The sequence below is a fragment of the Acinonyx jubatus genome, chromosome A3, assembly GCF_027475565.1.
Source record: "Acinonyx jubatus isolate Ajub_Pintada_27869175 chromosome A3, VMU_Ajub_asm_v1.0, whole genome shotgun sequence".
Classification (NCBI taxonomy): Eukaryota; Metazoa; Chordata; class Mammalia; order Carnivora; family Felidae; genus Acinonyx; species Acinonyx jubatus.
Genome location: NC_069388.1, coordinates 76,646,116 through 76,661,839, shown reverse-complemented (window position 1 = coordinate 76,661,839; position 15,724 = coordinate 76,646,116). Strand labels below are relative to the sequence as shown.

The 15,724-nt window shown below is 43.0% G+C and overlaps 1 long non-coding RNA gene across 1 annotated transcript in view; it reads left to right on the top strand.

The window, feature by feature from the left end:
* The window catches only part of LOC113603241 (uncharacterized), a 474,222-nt gene that overhangs the window by 149,542 nt on the left and 308,956 nt on the right, over window positions 1-15,724 (top strand). Inside the window, exon 2 of the long non-coding RNA XR_003424804.2 lies at window positions 12,249-12,383. This is a non-coding gene — a long non-coding RNA (uncharacterized LOC113603241). The remainder of the gene's footprint in view (window positions 1-12,248; window positions 12,384-15,724) is intronic.

Sequence of the window (15,724 nt, the reverse complement as noted above, 5' to 3'; positions counted from 1 at the left end):
TTATGAGTTTGATTTAGAGAAGGAATGTTCTTAACCAGCATCCATTTGGTAATTGAGTGTCCTAACAAGAGCCAACACGGTACACTGGCTGTGGAGCTGGCCTGCCCAGGGATGGTCCTGGCTCACCTTTTTGATATGTGACCTTAGGCCAGTTAGTAACTTTTTATGCCTACTTCCCCCCTCTGTAATATGGCGCCTGTAAAAATAGCTGCCTCATTTGGTTGTCCTAAGGGTTAAATAAGTTACTGTTGGAAGAATACATAGGACTGTGTCAAGTACCTGGTGATTGGTGGCCGCTGTTATTACTAAATTATAAGCACTTTTGAGGAACATGTCCTCCTTCAGAGCTCCAGAGGTTGTTAGCTCTCTGTTGACCCTGTGGTGGTTGGGGTGGATTGAGTGTTGTGGTGTTATGCATTTCAGTCATTTGTCCCAGCAGTTATTTGTTGAGGACCTCCTGGTACAAGGGGAGAGATGCTTTCTTCCCTCGAAGGGTGAATCATCATGTGTTTGTACATGTGTTGGGGGTGGATGTTTGGAGTAGAAGAGAGCAAGAGCACAGATGCTAAAAAGTTTGTGGAGTGCCACCAAAGTCCCTATCCTATGAGAATACCAAAGACGTAGTGATCTCATCTGATTGGGGTGTGGCCAGTGGTCCAGGGAGGAGGTGGTGAGGGGAGCAGGGCTTGAGAGTTGGCAGAGGGCAACCAGGATCAAAGCACTTGACTAGAGCCTGAGGGTCACAGAGGGGAGGCCAGACAGGCCCACATGATAGTATATCAGAGGGTCTTGGATGCCAGGCAGAGAACTTCTATTTCCTTTAGTGGGCAACAGAGATCAAGGGAAGATTTTTGAATGAAGGAGAGCTAGGAATAGAGTTGCACTTCCCAAAGACCCATCTGCATGGGTATGGAGAAGGCGGAGCCTGGGGATGGTGGGGGGGGGGGCAGACAGGAGGCCTGGTATGCTCCATGGTACTCTGTATGCAGCTGGGTCCCAGGGCTTTGCCCTTTTGTGTCCAATCCTAGGCATCTTCTCTGGGTCTCCTAACCTACCCAGTGCCAGGAACCAGCCTGGAGTGCACACAACTGCCTTTGTGACAGCCCAGCATGCTTTAGCACATGCCATTTTGTCTCTTCCTTCCAGGTTTATAGAGGCAGTATGGCAGGGTGGTTCCAGAACTGTGGTGGGGCTTTATGAAGTGATGCAGGCACACTCCATCTCTTCAGTCTCTCCCATTTAAGTCAACAAAAGCTGTTTCCTGTAAGAATCTGACCCAAATGTTGTTATTTGGGGATAAGCAGACATTTGTTTGTGTCCAGTGGAAGATAAAGAACCCTTTTATGTTCTTGGAGGGAAGAGTTGGCTGAGGTGGTTTGTCATTAGAAGGAAGCAAGGAAAGAAAGGAGGAAGGAATGAAAGAAGGAAGGAAGAAAAGAGGGAAAGGAAACATTTATTGGGCACCTATTATGTCCCCAGATACCTTGCCATGCACATGAAATTTTATTTTCTCATTTGCCTCATCATAACTCATCAAAGTAAGAATTCTGTATTGCAATTGAAAAAACTGAGGCTTGTGTAAATGAACTAACTTCTGACTCCAGAGCCCATGTTTTCCTGCTTTATGATGATCCCTCACTAGGTGGTTGTGTATCAGGAAAAGATGCCCAGCAGTTTAGAGAAGGTGGTCCCAACTTAAGGCTGGACCCACTATTCTGTTCCATCATCCCCTGTGATTCTAATCAGGGTAGCAGAAATTATTACTTGAAGAGTGGTGGGTATTAGGTAAGCCTTAGGCCCAGGTGTGGTCTCAGGCATCACTGGTCTCGGGGCGTGGTCACCTTCACTGTGACCTCCCCCTGGAAAGCCTGCTTCCTTCCTTAGTTCTCCCACTGCTAGTAGTCTACAGAGCAGGTGGGGGAACTCGAATCACTGCCTGCTAAATCTTAGCATTACCACTCCGGAGAAACCAGAACCTCCAATGTGCAGCCTGAGGATTGCTGCAGAGAGACCAGCGATGCCTCTCTCCACTCCTGGGGTTTGGGCCGTATCTGTCAAATGTAAGGGGCACAACTATAAAATGTCTTCAGACAGGCGTGTGCTACTGCCAACCTCTGTGACACTGAGGGGAAATTCAGGCGGCCTCTGCTTGGAAGAGGAGCCAAGAGGCTGTTTGTCCCCAGTGTGACATTTGCTTTTTTTTTTTCTCTTACCACTTTTAAATTCCAAGATTTTCCATGAGTTGCTTTTTCCCCCTTTGCCTAGAATCTTCTGTCTACCAAGTGTCCCAAAATCACACCCCTTTCCCATGGTTGTCTTCCTCTGGCCCTTTAAAGCAGCACAACACTCACTCTGCCTTTCTGAATACAGGGATTTGGGGGAAGAACCCACCCTCCCCCATATCTTTGGAAGGTTCAGGTCGTTCTCTTTTACTGTAGAGGGCTCAGAGTGTGTGTGTGTGTGTGTGTGTATGTGTGCGCGTGCATGTGTGTGTGTCTGAACAGGAGGCCCACTTGTTGGAGGGGAGTGGAAGGTTCTGGTGCTAATTGAGGCCATGCGTTCTGTACTTGGGTGCCGGCTGGTGAGGCAGATTTAGAGGACTATCGGGAATCTTAGATTAAATACCATTAAAGCCAACTTCTTATACCCCTGCTGTTCAGCACACACGTGGGGAGAACGGAGATCGGATGTTCAGGATTCTTGTTTGGGAGAACCATATGGAAAATCCACACAGCAGTAAGTCTATAATCAGGGCTTACAGCATGTGGCCTGTTGGGTGCCAGTAGTGTTTCTTCTCCCTCCTTCCAGAAGGTACATGGGATTTGGTTCTCTGACGAGGAAACTGAGCCCAGGAAAGGAGGTCTTGTCCACATGGAAGGTTGGGAGCCCATTTCCTTCTGTAGTACTCAGAAGTAGAGTCCTCCATTTATCATTCTCAAGGTGTTTTCATATTGGTTACACTGATGCTTGTAATAATTCTACTGGAAGTAGGTAGAGAATCCTATGTGTCCCTTTCCAGTAGAGGAGGGGTTTGGTGACCTGGCCAGAATGTGCAGGGGTTGGCTGTAGGGCTGTGTATGGAAGTAGGTTTGTGTATTACACAGAGGTGCCCAGCTAGCGTGGTGAGGAGAGCCTGAATCCAGCCTGTGCTCCGAATCCACTTGTGTGCCTAGGCATGGGGCTGTCTGCTGGGACAAAGGGCCACCTTTTTCTGATGCCCTAAAGGCTCTGCCTGGGCCTTCAGTGCTCCAAGCTGGCCCTACTGCTCTTGACTCTAGGACTAGTCTTGCTCTGTCTCAGAACACCACCTCTCCTTTGTCCCTGATTATAGACTGTGGTCCCCAAGGCCTTGGCATTTTCGTGCTCAGAGCAACCTTGTCAATTCCATGCTATCAGTGGGAAAATTTTTCTTATTGGCCAAGATGGGAATGTGCAGTTGAGCAATGTCCCAGCACAAGAGGAGTTTACAAGTGGAATTAAAATAAATATAGGGTATTTATCTTGGGGAACATGTGGTAACTCACGTTTAGCATTTAGAATAGCATGTTTACAATATGTAGGCACTTCTGGAAGCAGTGGGTTCATTCCTGCTGGGCAGATCTGTGCATTCACTCAGTACACGTATATAGGGGCATTTGAAGACCTCCTACATCTGCTGCAGACATAATGATAAAAGAAAGACCCAGGGTCTGCTCTCAAGGAGCACTCAGTCTAATGTGACAATGAGAAAGATAGTAACGGTTACAGCGTCATACGAGTGCAGTAATTGAGAAGGTGATACCTGTGCTGTAGTTAGGGCTGTAATGAGGGTTGGCCAGGTGAGAAAGGACAGAAGGTATAGATAGATGTCTATGGCCATGCCACCCTGAATGTGCCCGATCTCGTCAGAAGGTGTTGAGAGAGCAGTGATATGTGTGTGGCTGGGGCTCAGACAGCGCAGGGGTAGTTTGGTGAGAAAGCGCAAAGCAGAGGTTTGAAGGGAGACTGGGGAGATGATGTTGTTGGTCTAGGTCCAGGTGGGCGCTGGAGAGCTTCAGACTTTCTCCTGTGGGCAATGGGCGGTCAACGAGGGATTCAAAGTGGCAGAGTGAGGGGGTTCTTTTCTTATTTTAGCAGGAGGACCACTCTGGTCACAGTGTGGAGTGTGAAATGACTGCAGGTTACCCAGTCCAAGGGCAGGAGGGTTGCCTCAGGGATCAGAGGAGACGCACTCAGGGTCTGAAGGGAGGAGGTGACAGCAGAGCCCTGTTAATAATTTTTAGGTCAAGTTTTTGAACGTCTGCCAAATGATACCATGCAGTTTTTATTTCCACCTACCCCCCTGGAACTGGATGGACAGACACATCAACTCACTTGAGCAGAGAGCAGTGGAGGGAGGGGGAGGGGAGAAGGGAAGAAGAGGGTGTGAAGAGGGAAGGCCAGGAGAAGCTCCTTAAGGGGGTGCCTCCTTTTGTGCTGTTGGAAGAGGCATTTTTGTTTTCTTTCCTCCTCCCCTTTGAAAGAAGGGTAAAGACCAAATGAAATATCTGCAAATGGCATAAAAGCAGAAATGGGATTTTTAAACAGAGCACATTAACAACATTAAAAGCTTTTGTCTGCATGACAGCCAAATGAACATATAGGGTTGTGGACTGGAACAGTTTATATTGTAATGGCTTACAATACCCCCTGCAATGAGAGAATGCATCATTTTTAGAACTATTTGATTCACTTAATATACAGGCTGATGCAAACTGTATATAAAAAACATGTAAAACAGCATCAATGAATTTCAAAGCGAGCAGCAGATTTTTTCTTTGCAAAAACCCTGTCTTCTATGAAAGACTGGTTTTAAAAAATGAACTGTGTTAATGACACGTGTAAGCTTGATGCATACAAAATATTTTTTCTTTTTTTTTTTAATGGCCTGCAGAATAAATTTGAGCATCAACACAATGCTTCACAGGCTTAACATTTCTCAGCTGCTATGAATCATCAGCGCTAATGTATTCACAACAGACGAGGACCAACTGCTGCTATCAAAGGACTTGCTTGAATAACTGTAATAACTGGAAAATTATTTTGATAGCCTGAAACAATCTTATATATCACAGAACTTTATTAAAATAATATCAAATCAAATTAGCCTGTATCCCCATAATGAATTAAGTAACAGGTTATGCTGATATTAATCTCAGCTAGCTTGCAGGCATTGCAGCAGGAACATTTAATAAGTTGGTCCCTGTTGCTCTGAACTAGCAGAAATCCTCGAATACCCATGCTTATTCAGAGAAAATACATCAAAAGGCTCTCTCTAAATAATGTGCCCATTTTTGTGCCTTTGGTGAAATTATTCATAAGGAGGAAAAAAAAATCTTTGGAAAATCTCCTGAGAATTCTGATTAGCTGTTGACCTGTAGAAGAAGCTGTTTTTCATAATCCCCTAAACACTGTCTAATTCTTGCCTCAATCAGCTCTGGAAATGCTGGCTTTACCTTAAAATAATGTGATAATGTTTCCTTATCATCTGTAAGTGAGACAGGCAGTGGCAAGATGGTTCTATCAGTTTATTTTCCATATCCCATAGCATAGCTCCAATTTAAGTCCTGATCTTTGATCCTCAGCCATTTCAGGATGTGCTGGTATGTGGCAAGGGGTGGGGAGGGCGAGGCTGGGAGCCTCGGTGTGTTTGCTTAATGCAAACGTTGGTGAAGAAGTGCCTCTGTATTCAGTACGTCTCTGTCTTGTTGGTCCTGGAAACTTTTCCAGTTCTACCGGCTTCTCCTATTTCCAAAGGAATAGAAAAAGCAAATGAAAGCCAGAGACGCGGGTTGAGAGTGCATCAGTCACAATTTCAAAAAAACAAATAGATGCTCATGGAGCGGGGGTGGAATCAACTCCCATTCTCCTGAGTTCCCGCCTGCCTAGGTCTCCCTCCCTTGTTCCCTGAGTCGTTTTCCCAGGTCTTGTTGCCCCCGAGAAGACCCATGTGCCATGCTTCAGAAATGATTGCTTCTACCTGGCAAGGGAAGGCCCTGTTCTTCTGCCTCTGTATCTCCCCCATCTTCCGGCACAGTGAGTGGCACACCAAACTCTCCGTGGCCAATTGTGGAGTCAGGCCACTGTTTTCTCTTTGTTAGGTGGCTGTGGGACAAGCCCTACCCAGCAGAGTCAATTAATTCAATAATGACAATAATAATTAAAAAACAATAACAGTTTCGATCCCTTTGGTTGAGTGCCACTTAAGCTACTCTGTTTAAACACAGCCTCCATCTCATCTCATGGTGTCCATCCAGCATTCCTGTGTCCATCCTCTGAGGCCCCTGTGGCTCCTTGTCTCAGACACGGACCCCTGAGGCACTGAGTGGGCACACTGGAGCTCCCCTTGTAGGTCAGCTCACAAGTTGCTGAAGAATAAATGTGTTTTCTTGATGATGATGAGAGCCGTGGTGAGACGTGGCCCCCATGCTTGAAGAAATGGGATTGTAAAAACTACCTGAAGTGGCTGAACTTTTAACTGTGCTAATTATCTGTAACTACTCCTGGGAGCTGAGCTCCCCATAGCGAGCTTGCTGGGGCCTCACAAGTTTAGCTATTCTGCAAGTGGCACCAATGTTAGAGTCTAAACAGACAGTGTGACCTTCAGAGATTAATCAGTTAAAGCGTCCCTTATGAAGCTGTTTTAGATTATTCTTGACAGTAGCTGTTTTTGACAGGAGAAGGTCAGAATCAAAGTCCTTTTTCAACCATTGTAGGACACACGTCTGCATCAAATGTAGCAAACATGCAGAAATCATTGAGGAAAGGTGCGGGCGTTGTTTTTAACTCCCCATTTTCATGCTTTGCTTTAAAGCAGAGACGTTTGGAACATGACAAATGGGGAAAAATGTTTTCCACCTGTATGCCCAAGCCTATCTGTGGAGACACATAATACCCCTTTGCACAGAGTCTCTAACATATTTGAACATTTCCCCCTTTGATGTTGAACCACGGGTCTTAAGTGCGCTCCCCACAGTCCACTTTTACTCTGTGAGTCAAATTGAAGTTCTTGAAATGGGGCCGATGGCTTTGCTGGAGTGTGAATGTGCTCTCATTCTATAAGAAAGAGTAACCCAATCAGGGCATTGTGTTTCAGTTTCTTTTATGAAATAAGTCACTTTCTGGCGATTGCTGTTTGCTTTTGAAAGCTGGGAGAGTCAATTTGGGGTCTAAGGGGCTGGAGAGGAAGCCCCCAACTGCTGACAATTGCTTCTTCCTCCGTGTGAGTTTGAAGCTATTGTCCAGACGAGAGAATGTAGGGTAAGTCTGGCCTGATGCAGGGAATTCCTTATTTCAAACACACGTCATGGCGTTTTCTTTAATTCAGTTGGATGAACCTAAGTGTATAATAGATTTAAAAGCACAAATGTAACTCAGCTCCTTTACTAGCAATCATTTAGGAATTGATTTATTTTCAAGGAAATAATACCTGAGTCTCATTTTCCCTTTGACATGCACTTTCCTTTCGTAAAGTGTACGATTGTGCTTCTGTTGGTGAATACGGATGGACTAGCCACTACCATGCTTTTCTTTTGAAAACCAACTAAAAAAAAATCCTACCATCTTGGAAACATTGCAAAGAAACAGTGGTGACACCTGCTTTAAAGAAAACATGAACACAGTTTTGACTTTGATATTAGAGGCCAGTGATTCTGAAGTGGAATTAAACTTCTAATTCTTTACCCGATCGTGGATGGAGTCAGGAGGGCCAAAAACCAAAACAATGGCCCAGGATGCTTTCGCAGCATGTTTCCTTCACCCCAGTGGAGATGCCAGAGAGGAAAGAATCATCTTTTAAGGCCCTAGAATCTTGAATTTCTCTCCAAGGTAAAAGTTAATCTTTCAATCATGAATATAGTGGAGTGCTTAGGTGCCCAAATCTGTGCTAAATGCTGGTGTTCATGGCTTATAAAATAGGATTTCCTCTAATCAAGGCCCATGTCTAGTTTAAGAGCCATAAAACAAGTCAACAAGACACTGATGCACAGTGGATTTACCTCCTCAGTTCATTTCACATAGGAATTCTTACACTTGGAGAAACCAGTCATGTGGCCCAATTAAGGCAGGAATTTATATTTTAATTTATTTTTTTACTTATATTTACATTTATATTTGCATCTTGTGATATTTATTGAGTGGTCGGCAGGTACCAGACACTGTGCTGGATATTGTGGGAGATGCCCACAAGTTTAAAACAGGACTGTCGCATTTGAAGAGGTGTTATCTTATTAGAAGCCCATGTGTGAGAAGGTTCAACAGCAATGCAAGGCTATAGGTATAAGAGGCATGTGCCACAAATGTTCTAAATATATGACCTAATTATGAGGTCAAGAAGATAGTCATTTTTAGCTGCCTATTGATCATATTAGGTGTTTAACTAGTTCCGAAAGTCTTCCTTATAGTCATCCAGTTGACAAAAAAGAAAAAGTCTTCAGCTGGGTTAGCAGGTTAGTATTAATGAGCCTGTGATATATTGTAATAAAATCTGAGTAACAATACCAGGTGCGATTTATTAATCTCTTATTCAGTGTCAGACATAGTGTGCTGGGTGATTTCCATGTACTGTGCAACTTCATCTTCATTACACCCTTCTGAGATGGGTACTGTTATTATTCCAGTTTGCAGACGAGGAAACTAAAATTCAGAATGAGTGAACTTGCCTAAGTTGTAAGCAGCAGAGGTGGGATTCACACCAGATCTGTAAATACCAGAGTCATGACCTAGATGACCAGGGTCAGCCACCTGGGTTAAATCTCATGTGGCTCAGATCCAAGGAACTGGGAGGGGAATTGACTTTCACAGCCCTGTGGCTGTTTGGCAACATGTGTCTGGGATTACACGGGGTGAGAGCATGGAGATGCTGGTTCAGATCTGTCTTCTGTCCTGGGATGAGTCTACCAGTTTGTCTCTTCTGGGTGGTTGGTTTGAAGAAAGAGCTGAATGATGATTCCGTGACCATAGTACATGGCATACTGGACTTGATATAGGGAGAAATGAGGGCACCGGAGGGTACAAAGATGAGAACCTAAAGGCTGGAATGTTTGTCATTGGAGCTGCAGCTTGTTTGGGGACCCACAGGGTGATGGGAGCATTTTTACACAAAGTCACTAAGAGGCCATGGGGATTTGGGGCTCAGCAGTCCGCACCAACTTTCTGGGAAAATAATTGCTAATCAGTGAGCTGTCAGCCAATTGTTTAATTTCCCCTTAGGCTAATTGAACTCTGATCGTAAACACCCCAAACCAGTGCTCTCTGACAAGGATGCCTGTGAGCTCAATGCTCATGGATGAGCCACACCTTGCTGATGGTGTCTAGAAGGTGTGGGTGAGGAAGGTCAGGGGAGGCGACACTTCATCATTGATTTGAAGCAGCTTTTACCTTCAGTCACTGCTTCTGTTGTTTCTCAGTGGGTGGTGGGGCTGTCAGGGACTCAAAGAGAGTTGCTCTCCTGGAAAGATCAATGCGTCCTGTTCATGGTTGGGTTTCATGGGCTCTTGAAAACAGCTACTTGACCAAATGTACTTCCCAGTGTTCAGCAAGCACTTCAGACATCCAGCTCAGAAATAAATATCCATCCATTACAATAATTAAAAAGATCTGATGAAGGACTTAATGTATTCCTAGAGCTGGTGATGACTTCAAGTAATAGGGCAATGATGAGCTGTGTGATTCTGAGCAAATTACTTCACCTCTCTGAGTCCCCGTTTTCTCCTGAACAGGGAGAGTAATATTAACCTGCTCTCAGGGCTATTGAGAACAACAAAGAAGACAATTCATGTAAAACACTGAGCACTGTCAGCCTTGGGAATTCCCTTTAAAAACAAGCCTCCTTTTAGTTTTTCAATGAAAAGATCCACTGAGCTCAGAAGCTATAATCCTGTGATCAGTTCTTGGTTCTCTCCCTGAATTTGTTTTTGGGAGTAGGGACATGGTTCACATAAACATGTCACGGGGTATTACTAGGAAAACTGCCCATTTTTTCTTAAGAAGTTTTTAATTATTTTAGCTAAGCATGATACTCATAGATGTGGGTCCTTGGTTTCTCTCTCCTGATTCAGAGGCCAAATATCCATCCAGTGTCCTCTTCTAGGTCAGCTTGGCTCCTCCAGTGGTTTGTCCACCTCCATAAATGGGCAGGTACCACAGGAGTCTACAACTGCAATGCCACTAGATGCCCCACCATCCATACCTCTATGGACCCAAAGACACCCCAGCTACTGGGAGCTCTGGGCACTCATCCTGGATTATGAGTGTGAGCAGTTTCCAGAAAACCAAGATGGTGGGTCAGGCTAGGACTCCCCTCCCTTTCTCTTAGATTAGTTATAGGCTCTGGTGAGAAAACAGGCAGTTAATATGTGAACTTCCTGTGCTTAAAACACTGAGAGTGAGTGTATATATATATATATATATATATATATATATATATATATATTTTCTACATTTTAAAAATACATATAAATGTAGCACTCTTCTTTGCTCATAATGAACAAAATGTCCAAAGTAATGCTTAAAATACATTTTGAACAAACAGAAGCTGCATCTGGAAACATGGTTAGTGGGAAGTACAACTGTTTGGAGGGGTTTAAAGTTTTTTTTCCTTTTCCTAAGCAAATGCTCTGAAAAGTTCATTTTATATCAGAACAGCTTTTCTCGAACCTGTTTTAAAGTTAATTATCAAAAGCTTGCATCTTCTATCTCTTGCCTATGGATCCCTGCTGGGTTTGTTGTTTAGCTTTCCTTGGGAAAGAGTCGCTCTATAGAAGATCATCTACATGATGTCACAGTCCAGGGACTCTAACCATCCTAGCTAATCAGCTTAGAACATCAGTACCTCCTTAATGTGGGATTTGGGACCTTCTGGATGCAGGGCGAGGAGCTGAACTAGTCTGCAAGCACATCACTTTATTTCTTTTGCTTTAAGCAAGAATAATTTGCCTTTTTTCTCTCATCTTTCTCCCTTGTTGTTTTGCCCCTGAAAACTGTGCAGCAAAAGCAACCTCCAGGGTGGACACTAAATCTTCTGATGCAGGCAGAGCAGTGATAACATCTGAACTGAGGGTGCTTTTCCAGGGCATGCTTGACAGATGTAGCAGGGCCTTTTAGGATTTAGTGCTGGAGCGTATCTATTACCCGAGCTGCAGCACAGCTTGGCAGGAGCTGTGTGGTAATCTCCCATGAATTCTGTCTGACTTATCAGAGCTGCTGAGCAGGTTGCTGGAGGACGCAGACGCTCTGCAGCCAGTTGGGGAAAGGCAGACCTTCCGCTGGAAGCTCTTTGAACTCTCTTCTCTGGGCACATTTCCCAGGTGGGCTTCTCCGTGCCCCGGAATGTGTCATCTGGCCCCTTTTGCTTTTGGAGATATCATGTCAAATTTGCTTTCACCCCACTGACTTCCTGGTGTACAGTTTCAAGAGACCAAATTTAATTTCTAATATGGCTAATAGGGCCAAAGTGATTGCTTTAATGGAGTGGCAGCCTGCCTGAGCCTTTGACAAGGGGAAGTAGGGATGATACTCACCAAGATTTCTTTCTTCCCTCTCTTCCCTCCTTCCCTCCCTCCGTGTCTTCCTGCCATCCGCCTTCCTCCTCTTTTCATCTCTGGCTCTGGCAGAGGCCTGTCTTCTCTCCAGGTCTCCTCACCCAGCTTCTGCCCCAGGAGCCTCCTTTGCTTCTACCGGAATGTGCTATTGGACAACTCTGTCCTCCTCTGCTCTAACAATTACCTTGGCATTTTATAAAAATACCAAGATTGATCACAAACACCAAATTGTTTAGATCACAGATTAAAGTTTAATTTTGGAGTTTTGCTGTAGGGTTAGAATTAGCTTCAGAGTGTGTGTCGCATAGGAGGTGCTGTAATTTGTTTTAAGGATAAGGCCTTCGGGCAGCTGTGCATAAAATGAGCATGATTCCTTATTCCCACGGTTGATTTTTGAATGGGAGTGCAATTAGAATTTTTTCACCCAGAAGCACATACAGTCAGAGCAAAGATAATACCTTGAATGCATATCAGCTTAGGAGACCTCTCCGGGAAATATATTTATTGTTCACCAAGTCCTAATGCAAAGAGATCCATGCTTTCCTTAACAACAATAAACTCACCCTTTAATTTGAAGTCTGGTGTGTTTGTAGAGACTCTTGCAGTGTCCTTGTTATTATCAAGTGAGACTTCGATGGTGAATTTTAATGTCACTCATTGGTATGTACAAATGGTTATTTTTCTTCACAGAATAGAACCTATTAGAAATCACACTCCAGTCGAGCAATGGTCTCTCCATAGCCTCAGTGGCTGCACAGATGTTGCTGCCGTGCCGGGGAACCCCACTCTGGAGTGGCATGGAGCACCTGCCTCCCTCGTAGAGTGGTAGGTAGATGATACTTTTCTGATTAATGATGCTGATCACATTTGTTTCCACTGGAGGAATGTGGAATCAATGTCTGCAGAATACTCAATTAACCTGGTAAACAGAGGTGATTGCCTCTTGGTCATGTGGACACATTGGTCACTGAAAACAAGAATTTGGCTTCACTGACTGGTCAGTGTGTAAAGGGGGAACAACTCCATTGGGCTCTGCATTAGAAGTGGACATTTACACACATCCTGCTGCAGAAAATTCTAGCAGAAGCATCTATTTATCTGTCTCTTTCTATTTAGTGTATTTCTGTTAAAGAGTAGAGTCTCAGGGATTGATGCTTCTTGAGGATGGCTTCTTTCTGGAAATCAAGATGTTAGACTATCTGTATTCATTTAAGGTTTTCAAAATTGAAAATCTGTATATATTTTTTGTGTGTGTGTGTGGGAAGAAACCTATTTCACTGAGCTATATTGTTTGAATCAATATATAACATCCCTGTTCCATGACTTTGTTGTCCTAATATGTATCTCATAGACTATTTGGTGCCACTTTCTGAAAGAAGTTTGAGACCCTCAATGGAACAATCACTTTCCCTTCCTCTGGAACCCTCTCCCTTCTACCTCAGCAAACTTATCAAGCTGAATTTCACTTCTTTTCAGACAATGTGTTAAACACAAGTTTTGGTTATAAAATTATAATACATTTGAATTATGATAGTTGGTATTCATATTGGTAGAGACAAAGGCACTTTATTTATAACCAAGTCAAGAGAATACAAATCTATACCAAACCTCCTTTATTGAATGTAAATACAAAGTAAATGGCCACTGAAGGCATTTTTGGCTCTTATGTGTGACAGCATGATTTGGATAATTCAAACAGGCAGTCCATGTGTTGAAAGACTCAGGCTGGTTGTTGACCAGCTGACTTCATTTAAATGGTCCAGTGGGCAGTACAGGAGAACAGATAGGAAGAGTTGGCATGGTCTTGGTGACTCTCTAACAGGCTCTTAAAGAGCTGAATGCCCTTTTTGTAGGCTGGATCCCTGCTTTCCCAGAGATGCCGAGATTGATGGGAAGATGGGATTTCATCACGTTATTACTATCCATTCCTTGGAAAGAAAAAACCCCATGGCACTTCATTCATTCTTGAACGCTATTGCCTCAAGGTCTCACTCCTTCATGCAGTCATTCCCAATATAATCCTCTCATTTCACTTCTACCCTTTCTGATTTGCCTTAAAATTCAGAAACCATCCAGCTTTATAGTATCTGATTATTTGAAAATTGTTAATTTTTTCTATGCATATACACCACTTGCACGCATTTTTTCCTTTTTGCACATTTGAGGTCACATTTCTTTGTAAACTATTTTTTTGTGTGTTTTTTTAAATTTTTAAATGTTTACTTATTTAGAGAGAGAGCGAGAGAGAGCGAGCGCACAAGATGGGGAGGGGCAGAGTGAAGGGGAGACAGAATTCCAAGCAGGCTCTGCACCATCAGCGCAGAGCCTGATGTGGGGCTTGAACTCATGAACCGCGAGATCATGACTTGAGCAGAGATCAAGAGTTGGACACTTAACCGACTGTGCCACCCAGGTGCCCCTTGTTTTTTTGTTTTTAGCCTAAGAACATACTTTGAATATCTTTGCATATCAATAAATATCTACAGTGTCACTCTTACTGTCCACTTAGTGTCTACTGTGTAGCTATGACAAATATCATTTAACCAGTCTCCCCAGTGTTGGGTATTTGGTAAACTTCATTTTTTGTCTTTGATCCATAGTTACTATATCACATAGCACTGTGTCTAAATCTGTGTGAACTTTCTTTTTTCTGTAGAATAAGTTTCTACAAGTAGAGTAGCTGAATCAAGGAGTATTCAAACATTTTAATGCATTTGAAAACTTTTGTCAAATTATCCAACAGGATGACTCTACCAATTTATATTCCCATCAGTTGCCATGAATGAGAATGCATTTGTCTAGATACCTTTGATGTTGTCATATTAAAAAAATTAATAATGTGCTCGCTTTGGTAGCACATATACTAAAAATTAATAATGATTTAATAGGTAAAAATTGGTTCTGTTGTTTGGGTTTGCATTTTCTTGAATTCTTTTAATTTTTTTCTTGGACTCTGTATTTGGCATCATTCTCTAATTGTTTTGATTTTCACGATGATGTTCTTTTACTCCTGGGGACAGGGGCTATGGTTTGATATATATTTTTTACTTCTTAAAATGGGAAGCATAGTGGTGAGATGCTCTGGGGAGAAATTTGGGAGAAGGATTAAAAGTATATGGATTTCCATTAGAAATCAGAAGAATTTAAGAAATCGAACAAAGTTTGAGTTCGAGAGGATGTGAGTCAATACAATTTTTTATATATTGCTATTGGTACAATCCCTTTGCAAAGTAATTTGGTACTGTCTCCTTTTTTTAATTAAAAATTTTTTTAAATGTTTATTTTTAAGAGAGAGAGAGAGAAGGAGATAGAGCATGAGTGGAGGAGGGACAGAGAGGGAGACACAGAATCTGAAGCGGGCTCCAGGCTCTGAGCTGTCAGCACAGAGCCTGATGCAGGGCTCAAACTCACGAGCTGTGAGATCATGACCTGAGCTGAAGTCAGACGCTTAACCGACTGAGCCACTCAGGCGCCCCTGTACTATCTTCTAAGGTAAACATTTTGCCCACCCTATGGCCTAGCAAACCCACTTCTAGAGAAACTCTTGCCCATGTTCATGAACCTTCATAGCTGCCCTTCTCAGCCTAGAAAAATGTATGGACATTACTTGAATGCCAATCAAGAAAGTGGATAAATATACTCTGTTATACAGTGAAATAGACTATGTCATATCATGGGTAAATCTTGCAAAATAATACTGAATAAAAACAGTTAGTTTTAGAAAACCACACGTGGTAGTATACCATGTTTTTAGTTCTCAAGAACAAACACAGCAAGCTTCAGCTTACACACATTTGTGGTAAAACCACACTTTAAAAGAGCAGTAAAAATTAGGACTGCGATTGTGTCTGGTGGAGGAAAGGAAGGTGGACAAAGGAGAGGAGAGGTATATGTGCACGTGGGTACAGGTTAAGCATAGGTTCTAATTTTTTAATTGAATGGGAACCTACAAATACTTATCGTATTGCGCTTTTTAAGTTACATGTGTTTTATTTGTAAATCTGATTGTTTCAGATAATATAAGAGGTAATAAAGGAAAGAAATAATGAAAATAGAAGGGAATGCTGGTAGCAGAGGGAAGTTTCTTCAGTCTTCTTAAAGAAAATCTGTATTTTTCCTTTGCTATGGTTTCTGAGTTGTTATGGTTGCATATTTTCTTAATCCCC